Source organism: Erinaceus europaeus, chromosome 8 (genome assembly GCF_950295315.1).
Source record: "Erinaceus europaeus chromosome 8, mEriEur2.1, whole genome shotgun sequence".
NCBI classification, from domain to species: domain Eukaryota; kingdom Metazoa; phylum Chordata; class Mammalia; order Eulipotyphla; family Erinaceidae; genus Erinaceus; species Erinaceus europaeus.
The window spans coordinates 99,941,743-99,952,913 of record NC_080169.1 but is presented as its reverse complement, the minus strand read 5'-3'; the positions used below and the strand labels follow the sequence as shown (position 1 = coordinate 99,952,913).

The 11,171-nt window shown below is 40.6% G+C and overlaps 1 pseudogene; it reads left to right on the top strand.

The window, feature by feature from the left end:
• The first annotated feature begins 599 nt into the window (after positions 1–599).
• On the top strand, positions 600–1,313 carry LOC103114504 (large ribosomal subunit protein uL22-like; annotated as a pseudogene).
• Positions 1,314–11,171: the final 9,858 nt, after the last annotated feature.

The window sequence follows — 11,171 nt, the reverse complement described above, 5'->3', positions numbered from 1 at the left end:
AGAGAAACACAGCTGCTGCTGCTCCATAGCCCCGCCTCCACCTCTCAATTTTTCTGTCTCTGTCAAACAAAGAAAAAAAAATTTTAAGAAGTAATTTCCCTGAAAGGTCAAGCTGGAGTGTTTTGAAATTTTCTTTATATTTCCCTGCATTTAAAGAGGTTTTCATTTTAGAAGCTGTAGCAGAAGGAGATAGTACAGTGGATAAAGCACTGGACTGAAGGCATGTGATCCAGAGTTGTATCCCAGGCATCACATCTATCAGAAGGATGTTCTGGTTCTCTCTCCTGAAAATAAATAAAATTTAGATGGTATAGCACAAAGATACACATGACACTTATACAAAAAAAGGAGGGGCAGGTGGTGGTGAACCTGGTTGAGCGCACATTTGCAATGTGCAAGGACCCAGGTTCAAGCACCTGATCCCTACCTGCAGGGGGAAAGCTTTGCAAGTGGTGAAGCAGTGTTGCAGTTGTCTCTCTGTCTCTCTCTGTGTCACCCCCTTCCCTCTTGATTTATGGCTGTCTCTATCAAATAAAGAGAGTGAAGAAAAAAAACTTTTTTAAAAAGTATCTGAGGCCTTAGGTGACCCCCCCCCCACAATGGTCCGATTCTCGCTTGACCCAGAAAACCCAATGAAATCATGCAAGTCCAGAGGCTCCAACCTCCGTGTGCATTTCAAGAACACTAGAGAAACTGCCGAGAGCATCAAAGGCATGCATATCCGAAAAGCCACCAAGTATCTGAAGGATGTCACTTCTACAGAAGCAATGTGTGCCATTCCATCGTTACAATGGCGGCGTTGGTAGGTGTGTCCAGTGGGGCTGGGCTTAAGGTTAGTGGCCCAAGAAGAGTGCTGAGTTTCTGCTGCACATGCTTAAAAACGCAGAGAGCAACACTGAACTTAAGGGCCTAGATGTAGATTCCCTTGTCATTGAACATATCTAGGTGAACAAAGCCCCGAAGATGAGGCGCTGAACTTACTGAGCTCATGGTCGGATTAACCCCTACATGAGCTCTCCCTACCACATTGAGATGATCCTCACTGAAAAAGAGCAGATTGTCCCTAAGCCAGAGGAGGAGGTTGCACAGAAGAAAAAGATATCCCAGAAGAAACTAAAGAAACAAAAACTTATAGCCCAGGAATAAATTGAACATAAAATAAATGTAAATGAAAGTAAAAAAAAAAAAGTACCTGAAACTAGTGCTCAACATTTAAGTTTATGTGGCCTCTAAGTGGATGAAGTATTGGCCTCTCAAGTATGAAGTCAGTCCCTGACATCACATGTACCAGAGTTATGCTCTGGTTTTCTTTCTCTCCCTCTCTTTATCAATAAATAAATCTAAAAAAGTAAAATTAAGTTTGCTTAGAATATGTTTATAGGTAGCACAACGGGTTAATCGCATGTGGCGCGAAGCACAAGGACCAGCATAAGGATCCTGGTTCGAGCCCCTCTGGCTTCCTACCTGCAGGGAGTCGCTTCACAGGTGGTGAAGCAGGTCTACAGGTGTCTATCTTTCTCTTCCCCTCTCTGTCTTCCCCTCCTCTCTCCATTTCTCTCTGTCCTATCTAACAATGACAATAATAACTACAACAACAACAACAAAAAACAAGGGTAACAAAGGGAAAATAAATAAATATAAATTTTTAAAAGAATGTGTTTATAATAAGAAGTATATGTTAATTTAAAAAAACTAAAAAACTGGAAGCAAAATAACACATTCCATAGTTTTCCCTTTATAAGTAATGTAGTTACAGAAAACAATGTTAAAATGCAGTTGATTCTGAGTGACAGTATGCCGTTTTTCCATTGTATCTTTGTTCTCTCTTGTTTCTCTGAGAAATTGAGATAAGAGGGTAACTTATAGTGTATGTTTGTTTATGGAGTAAGAGAGCACTTGCCGGCCACTGGTCTTTGGAGTAACTGTTATTCCCATGGCAAGAAGGAAAGAGACCCCCACACCTATGGACAACTAATCTTTGACAAAGGTGCCCAGACTATTAAATGGAGAAAGGAGAGTCTCTTCAACAAATGGTGTTGGAAAAATTGGGACGAAGTGTGCAGAAGAATGAAACTGAACCACTATATTTCACCAAACACAGAAGATCAAGGACTTGGATCTTAAACCAGGAACTATCAAATACTTAAGAGGAAAATATTGGCAGGACTGTTTTCTGCATAAATTTTAAAGTCATATTCAATGAAATGAATCTGACTACAAAGAAGACTAAAACGGATTCGACTTCCGGAGGCAGAGCTACGAGCAGCAGATCGCTCTCTCCTCTCCTCTCCTCTCCTCTCCTCTCCTCTCCTCTCCTCTCCTCTCCTCTCCTCTCCTCTCCTCTCCTCTCCTCTCCTCTCCTCTCCTGGATCAACTAGGAATACCAAAGGAGACCACCCCGGACCGAAACAAGACAGGACTAGAATGACCACAGGAACCCAGTAAATCACCCGTGAGTACAAACACGTGTGGCTGGTGACAGAGAGGAGAGAGGAGCCTAGGGAGAGGTTAAGTGACTGCTAACAGTTCAGCAGTTTATCAGTTGAGAAACCACCTCCAGTCTGCTCCACCAACAAGGGGACAGCTTAAGGGAGGAGAGGACTCCCCAGAGACTCACCAAGTGCAACTCTGAGTCTCCGTTGCTACTACCCTCAGAATCTGGAGCAGTGGCAGGGAGGGACACCAGGGGACAGAGATCTAACCGAGAAACTCAGGAGAAGACCTATACCTCGGTGGCATAGCTGAGGGGCTGTGAAAGTCTTTTTGCATAACCACTGGATTATCTCTGCCACACCCTGCTTTATCTCTTGGTCAGGAGTCAGTGATTAAGCTAAGAAGCCTATTGATAGTTTAAAAGCCCTCAGGCTCCCATAGCCTACAGGGAAGAAAAAAAAAAAGAGGCTTTTACACCACTGAGCTCCAATTCAGGGATTGAAAAAACTGTTAACTTCCACCACTGTAAACCCTTTAATTAACTTACTTAGACACAAGTCAATCCAGGCAATAGTGATCAATAATTTGAAAAGTACTGATAAAGGGAACTCATAACATAATATATAAAATGGTTAAAACAACAAGAAAAAATATTGGAGACTCGAACCAGGACAAGAGTCCAGCTAAAAGTCCTCCAGAGGGCGAAGCACAAAACAACGAGTTCAACATCCAAACATTAGCTAAGGAAATAATAACAGGAGTGAGTAAAGAATTTGAAAAAAATTGTAATCAGAAATGCAGGAACAACAAATGAGAATATGGAAGAAAATTCTAATTATCTCATGGTTATTAGAGAGCTGAAAGCTGAAATCACTGAGCTAAGAATGCAACTAGCTGAACAAGCTAAAACAGTATCAGAACAGGGCAACAAAATAGATGAACTCCAGAAAGCAGTAGAGGGCAGAGAGAATACAATCTATGAGGCTGAAGACAGAATTAGCAAGATTGAGGATGAATTAGAGACAACTAGAAAAGAAGTAAGAGATCTCAAAAAGAGATTAAGAGATGCTGAAAACAACAACAGAGTCCTATGGGATGACTTCAAAAGAAACAATATACGCATTATTGGCATACCAGAGGGAGAAAGAGAAGGAGAGGAAGAAAGCATTCTCCAGGCCATAATAGCTGAAAATTTCTCTAGACAACATCAAAGACATAAAGATTCAAGAAGCCCAGAGGGTCCCAAACAGAATTAACCCAGACCTAAAGACACCAAGACATGTCATACTTAGAATGGAAAGGAATAAGGATAAAGAGAGGATCCTCAAGGCTGCAAGAGAAAAACAAAGAGTCACCTACAGAGGAAAACCCATAAGATTAGCAGCAGACTTCTCCATACAAACACTACAGACCAGAAGAGAATGGCAAGATATCTATCGAGTGCTCAATGAGAAAGACTTTCAGCCAAGAATACTATATCCTGCTAGACTGTCATTCAGACTAGATGGAGGCATCAAAACCTTCTCAGACAAGCAACAGTTGAAGGAAGCAACCATCACCAAGCCTGCCCTGAAAGAAGTTCTGAAAGGTCTCCTATAAACAACCAGACCACCACAAATAGGATATATATCAAAACACTCTAAAACTCTACAAGAATGGCGTTAAAATATCCTCAATCTTTGATATCAATAAATGTCAATGGCCTGAATTCACCTATTAAAAGACACAGAGTAGGAAGATGGATCAGAAAACACAACCCAACAATATGTTGTCTACAGGAAACTCACCTACATCAACAAGACAAACACAGACTTAAAGTGAAAGGATGGGAAACTATAATTCAAGCCAATGGCCCACAAAAAAGGGCAGGAACAGCTATTCTCATATCTGACATGACTTTAAAATACATAAGATTAAAAAAGATAGGAATGGACACTAATTAATGCTCAGAGGATCAGTTAATCAAGAGGACTTAACGATTATTAACATCTATGCACCCAATGAGAAGCCATCTAAATACATCAAACTTCTACTGAAAGAGCTACAGCAATATATTAACAATAACACAATCATAGTAGGGGACTTCAACACCCCACTCTCTCAACTTGACAGATCATCCAGGAAGAAAATCAGTAAAGACATAATGGAGCTAAATGAAGAGACAGATAAACTAGAACTATTGGACATTTTCAGAGTCATTCATCCCAAGAAACTGGAATACACATTTTACTCAAGTCCACATGGGTCATTCTCAAGGATAGACCATATGTTAGGCCACAAAGACAGTATCAGCCAATTCAAGAGCACTGAAATCATCCCAAGCATCTTCTCAGACCACAGTGGAATTAAACTAACACTTAATAATCAACAAAAGATTAGTAACAGTCTCAAAATGTGGAAGCTCAACAGTACACTTCTTAACAACTTCTGGGTCAAAGAGGAAATCAAGGAAGAAATCAAAATGTTTTGAGAGTTCAAAGAAAATGAAGACACAAGCTATCAAAATATTTGGGACACAGCTAAAGCAGTCCTAAGAGGGAAGTTCATAGCTATACAAGCACACATTAGGAAACAAGGAAAAGCACAAATAAACAGCCTGATTGCACATCGTAAAGACCTAGAAGAAGAACAACAAAGGAATCCTAAAGCAACCAGAAGGACAGAAATCAGTAAAGATAGGGCAGAAATAAGTAACATTGAGAATAGGAAAGCCATACAAAAGATCAATCAAAGTAAATGTTGGTTCTTCGAAAGAGTAAACAAAATTGACAAACCTTTAGCCAGACTCACAAAACAAAAAAGAGAGAAGACCCAAATAAATTGGATAGTAAATGAAAGAGAAGATATCACAACAGACACCGCAGAAATTCAACATATCATGCGAGGCTTCTACGAACAACTATATGCCACCAAGCTAGAGAACCTGGAAGAAATGGACGATTTCCTAGATATCTACCAACTTCCAAAACTAAGTAAAGAGGAAGTGGATAACATGAACAGGCCCATCACAGCTAATGAAACTGAAACAGTTATCAAAAATCTTCCCAAAAATAAAAGTCCTGGACCAGATGGTTGTACAAATGAATTCTACAAAACCTTCAAAGAAGAACTAATACCTCTACTTTTAAAAGTCTTCCAGAAGATTGAACACACTGGAATACTCCCTGCCAGCTTCTATGAAGCCAACATCATCCTGATACCAAAAGCAGACAGGGACACAACCAAAAAAGAAAACTACAGACCAATATCTCTGATGAACATAGATGCAAAAATATTGAACAAAATTCTAGCCAACCGGATACAGCAGTATATCAAAAAGATTGTTCATCATGACCAAGTGGGATTTATCCCAGGCATGCAAGGTTGGTTTAATATACATAAATCAATAAATGTGATCCACCACATCAACAAAAACAAGACCAAAAACCACATGGTCATATCAATAGATGCAGAGAAAGCCTTTGACAAAATACAACATCCCTTTATGATCAAGACACTACAAAAAAATGGGAATAGATGGAAAATTCCTGAAGATAGTGGAGTCTATATATAGCAAACCTACAGCCAACATCATACTCAATGGTGAAAAACTGGAAGCATTTCCCCTCAGATCAGGTACTAGACAGGGCTGCCCACTATCACCATTACTATTCAACATAGTGTTGGAAGTTCTTGCCATAGCAATCAGGCAGGAGCAAGGAATTCAAGGCATACAGATTGGAAGAGAAGAATTCAAACTCTCCTTATTTGCAGATGACATGATAGTATACATGGAAAAACCTAAGAAATCCAGCAAGAAGCTTTTGGAAATCATCAGGCAATACAGTAAGGTGTCAGGCTATAAAATTAACATTCAAAAGTCAGTGGCATTCCTCTATGCAAACACTAAGTTAGAAGAAATTGAAATCCAGAAATCAGTTCCTTTTACTATAGCAACAAAAACAATAAAATATCTAGGAGTAAACCTAGCCAAAGAAGTGAAAGACTTGTATACTGAAAATTATGAGTCACTACTCAAAGAAATTGAAAAAGACACAAAGAAGTGGAAAGATATTCCATGTTCATGGGTTGGAAGAATTAACATCATCAAAATGAGTATATTACCCAGAGCCATCTACAAATTTAATGCTATCCCCATCAAGATCCCAAGCACATTTTTTAGGAGAATAGAAAAAATGCTACAAATGTTTATCTGGAACCAGAAAAGACCTAGAATTGCCAAAACAATCTTGAGAAAAAAGAACAGAAACGGAGGCATCACACTCCCAGATCTCAAACTGTATTATAGGGCCATTGTCATCAAAACTGCTTGGTACTGGAACATGAATAGACACACTGACCAGTGGAATAGAATTGAGAGCCCAGAAGTAAGCCCCCACACCTATGGACATCTCATCTTTGACAAAGGGGCCCAGACTATTACATGGGGAAAGCAGAGTCTCTTCAACAAATGGTGTTGGAAACAATGGGTTGAAACATGCAGAAGAATGAAACTGAACCACTGTATTTCACCAAATACAAAAGTAAATTCCAAGTGGATCAAGGACTTGGATGTTAGACCACAAACTAGCAAATACTTAGAGGAAAATATTGGCAGAACTTTTTTCCGCATAAATTTTAAAGACATTTTCAATGAAACAAATCCAATTACAAAGAAGACTAAGGCAAGTATAAACCTATGGGACTACATCAAATTAAAAAGCTTCTTCACAGCAAAAGAAACCACTACCCAAACCAAGAGACCCCTCACAGAATGGGAGAAGATCTTTACATGCCATACATCAGATAAGAGTTTAATAAGCAACATATATAAAGAGCTTGCCAGACTCAACAACAAGACAACAAATAACCCCATCCAAAAATGGGGGAGGACTTGGACAGAATATTCACCACAGAAGAGATCCAAAAGGCTGAGAAACACATGAAAAAATGCTCCAAGTCTCTGATGTCAGAGAAATGCAAATCAAGACAACATTGAGATATCACTTCACTCCTGTGAGAATGTCATACATCAGAAAAGGTAACAGCAGCAAATGCTGGAGAGGGTGTGGGGTCAAAGGAACCCTCCTGCACTGCTGGTGGGAATGTCAATTGGTCCAACCTCTGTGGAGAACAGTCTGGAGAACTCTCAGAAGGCTAGAAATGGACCTACCCTATGATCCTGCAATTCCTCTCCTGGGGATATATCCTAAGGAACCCAACACATCCATCCAAAAAGATCTGTGTACACATATGTTCTTGGCAGCACAATTTGTAATAGCCAAAACCTGGAAGCAACCCAGGTGTCCAACAACAGATGAGTGGCTGAGCAAGTTGTGGTATATATACACAATGGAATACTACTCAGCTGTAAAAAATGGTGACTTCACCGTTTTCAGCCGATCTTGGATGGACCTTGAAAAAATCATGTTGAGTGAAATAAGTCAGAAACAGAAGGATGAATATGGGATGATCTCACTCTCAGGCCGATGTTGAAAAACAAGATTAGAAAAGAAAACACAAGTAGAACTTGAAATAGAATTGGTGTATTGCACCAAAGTAAAAGACTCCGGGGGGGGGAGGGGGTGGAGAGAATACAGGTCCATGAAAGATGATGAATGACATAGTGGGGGTTGTATTGTTAAATGGGAATCTGGGGAATTTTATGCATGTACAAACTATTGTATTTACTGTTGAATGTAAAACATTAATTCCCCAATAAAGAAATAAATTTAAAAAAACAACAAAGAAGACTAAAACAAAAATAAATTGACGGGACTACATCAAATTAAAAAGCTTCTACACAACAAAAGAAACCACCACCCAAACAAAGAGACCCCTCACAGGAGATCTTTACATGCCATACATGAAACAAGAGGCTAATAAGAAAAATATATAAAGAAGTGCCAAACTCAACAGCAAGAAAACAAATGACCCCATCCAAAAATGGGGAGAGGATATGAACAGAATATTCACCATAGAAGAGATCTGAAAGGCCAAGAGACATGAAAAAATGTTCCAAGTCTTTGATTGTCATATAAATTCAAATAAAGACAACAATGGAATACCACCTCTTTCCTGTGAGAATACAAGAGAAAAGGTAGCAGCAATAAATGCTGGAGAGGTTGTGGGGTCAAAGGAACCCTCCTGCACTGCTGGTGGGAATGTAAACTGGTCCAACCTCTGTGGAGAACAGTCTGGAGAACTCTCACAAGGCTAGAAGTGGACCTACCCTATGATCCTGCAATTCCTCTCCTGGAGATATATCCTGAGGAACTCAACACACCCATCCAAAAAGATTTGTGTATACCTATGTTCATAGCAGCACAATTTGTAATAGCCAAAACCTGGAAGCAACCCAGGTATCCAACAACAGATGAGTAGCTGAGCAAGTTGTGGTATATATACTACTCAGCTATTGAAAATGGTGATTTGACCGTTTTCAGCCCATCTTGGATGGAGCTTGAAGAAATCATGTTAAGTGAAATAAGTCAGAAACAGAAGGATGAATATGGGATGATCTCACTCATAGGCAGAAGTTTAAAAACATGATCAGAAGAGAAAACACTAAGCAGAACTTTGAGTGGAATTGGGGTATTGCACCAAAGTCAAAGCCTGGTGTGAGTGTGGGGGCAGGGGATCTGGTCCTGGAACATGATGGCAGAGGACCTAGTGGGGGTTGTATTTTTATGTGGAAGACTGAGAAATGTTACACATGTACAAACTACTGTATTTACTGTCGAATATAAACCGTTAATCCCCCAATAAAGAAATTAAAAAATCAAATTTAAAAAAGGAGAGAGGGAGAGGGAGCAGTGGCACACACACCTAATAATGCATGCTCTTTACCCGAGGTGCAGGGACCCAGGTCCAAGCAGGTCTGCAGGTGTCTCTCTCCCTGTCTGTGTTCCCCATCCTTCTCAACTTCTCTCTCTGTCTCTACCAATGATAAATAAATGTGGGGTTGGGCAGTAGTGCAGCAAGTTAAGCATACATAGTGTGAAGCACAAAGACTGGCATAAGGATCCGGGTTCAAACCCTTGGCTCCCCACTGCAGGGGGATCGCTTCACAAGCAGTGAAGCAGGTCTGCAGATGTCTGTCTTTCTCTCCACCTCTCTGACTTCTGTTCTCTCAATTCCTCTCTCTCCTATCCAACAACATCAGTGGCAACTATAACAATAACAACAACAACAAGGGTAACAACAAGGGCAACAAAATGGGAAAAATGGCCTCTAGGAGCAGTGGATTTGTAGTGCAGGCACCAAGTCCCAGCAATAACCCTGGATGCAAAAAAAGAATAAATAAATAAATAAATACATCTCAACAAGAACAAGAAGAAGAAATAATTTGTTGGAGTTACCCTGAATGAAGCCATTCACATCCGAGTTGCTAAACTTGTCTCTAACATTCCGTGTTGGGAACCATGTGAGCCCGGCCATTTACACAAATTTACAAAGCCCAGCAGACTCAAGGGCTTCTTGAGCTTTCTCTCCACACTTTAGCTTTCTGAATTTCCTTCCTGTTGTAGAGAGCCAGCCCAGAGCTGCATCCTCCAGCTGTCGAGTCAAGAGATTAGCAGCTTTCTAACGGATTTCTTTCTTTCCACCAATGCACATGGGAGTTGTGGCACAGCCACCTGGCTAGTGTTGAGCTCCAAGGCAGCAGCTGTGTACCTGTACTGCCACTACAATTGATTATTGTGGGGGAGGAATTCATCCCTCAGTGCTGTGGTTACAAAGCCTAAGGAGTCGCAGCACTGGAAAAAAACTGATATTCTCCCTTTGTTTACCCAGAAGTTGGCCACTGTTTGGGGTGTTTGGCACAGGGGCAGGGGCCTCACAGGTTCCAGCTCTGTCCTTTATACCTGCCGCTTCCACCATCTTTGTTACCAAGAAACACCAGGATGGGCTGAAGAAAGGAATACGGGAAAGTCCAGACTGGAAACAAGGTGATTAAGCACATGCCTATGAGCCATTTCGTTCATTATGTATTTATAGAGTACAGGTCTTCTTCCCTCACCTGGCGTTTTCAGCTTTCAGGCCTTGATGAAGGCTACTCTCACATTCACAAAGCTTCCAAAGAACCATTTAATGCCACACCTCTTTATTTTACTTTCTTTTTGTCCCCTTTTTATTTTATTTTAATCAGAGAAAGAAATAGAGAGAGGGGGGGACTGAAACTCCAGAGCACTGCTCAGGCTCTGGCTCATGATAATGCTGAGGACTGAACCCGGGACCTTGGAAGTCTCAGGCATAGAAGTCAGGATCCCGGTTTGAACCCCCAGCTCCCCACCTGTGGGGGGGGGAGGGTGGGGGGCCATTACAGGCGGTGAAGCAGGTCTGCAGGTGTCTTATCTTTCTCCCTCTCTGTCTTCTTCTCTCTTGATTTCTCTCTATCCTATCCAACAACAACTGCAATAATAATAACAACAATGATAAACAACAAGGGCAACAAAAGGGAAAAAATGGCCTCCAGGAGCAGTGGATTTGTAGTGCAGGCACTGAGCCCCAGTGATAACCTTGGAGTAAAAAAAAAAAATTATTTTAAATTTTAAAAAAAAAGGCTTTTGCATAACCATTATGCTATTTCCCCAGCTCTATTTTTCTTATTATTTAATTAATTGATTTATTATTATATATAGAGAGAGAAATTGAGAGGGAAGGGAGTTATAGAGAAGGAGAGAGACAGAGACACCTGCAGCCCTCCCTGCTTCACCACTCATGTAGCTTCCTCTCTACGAGAGACCAGGGGCTTGAAC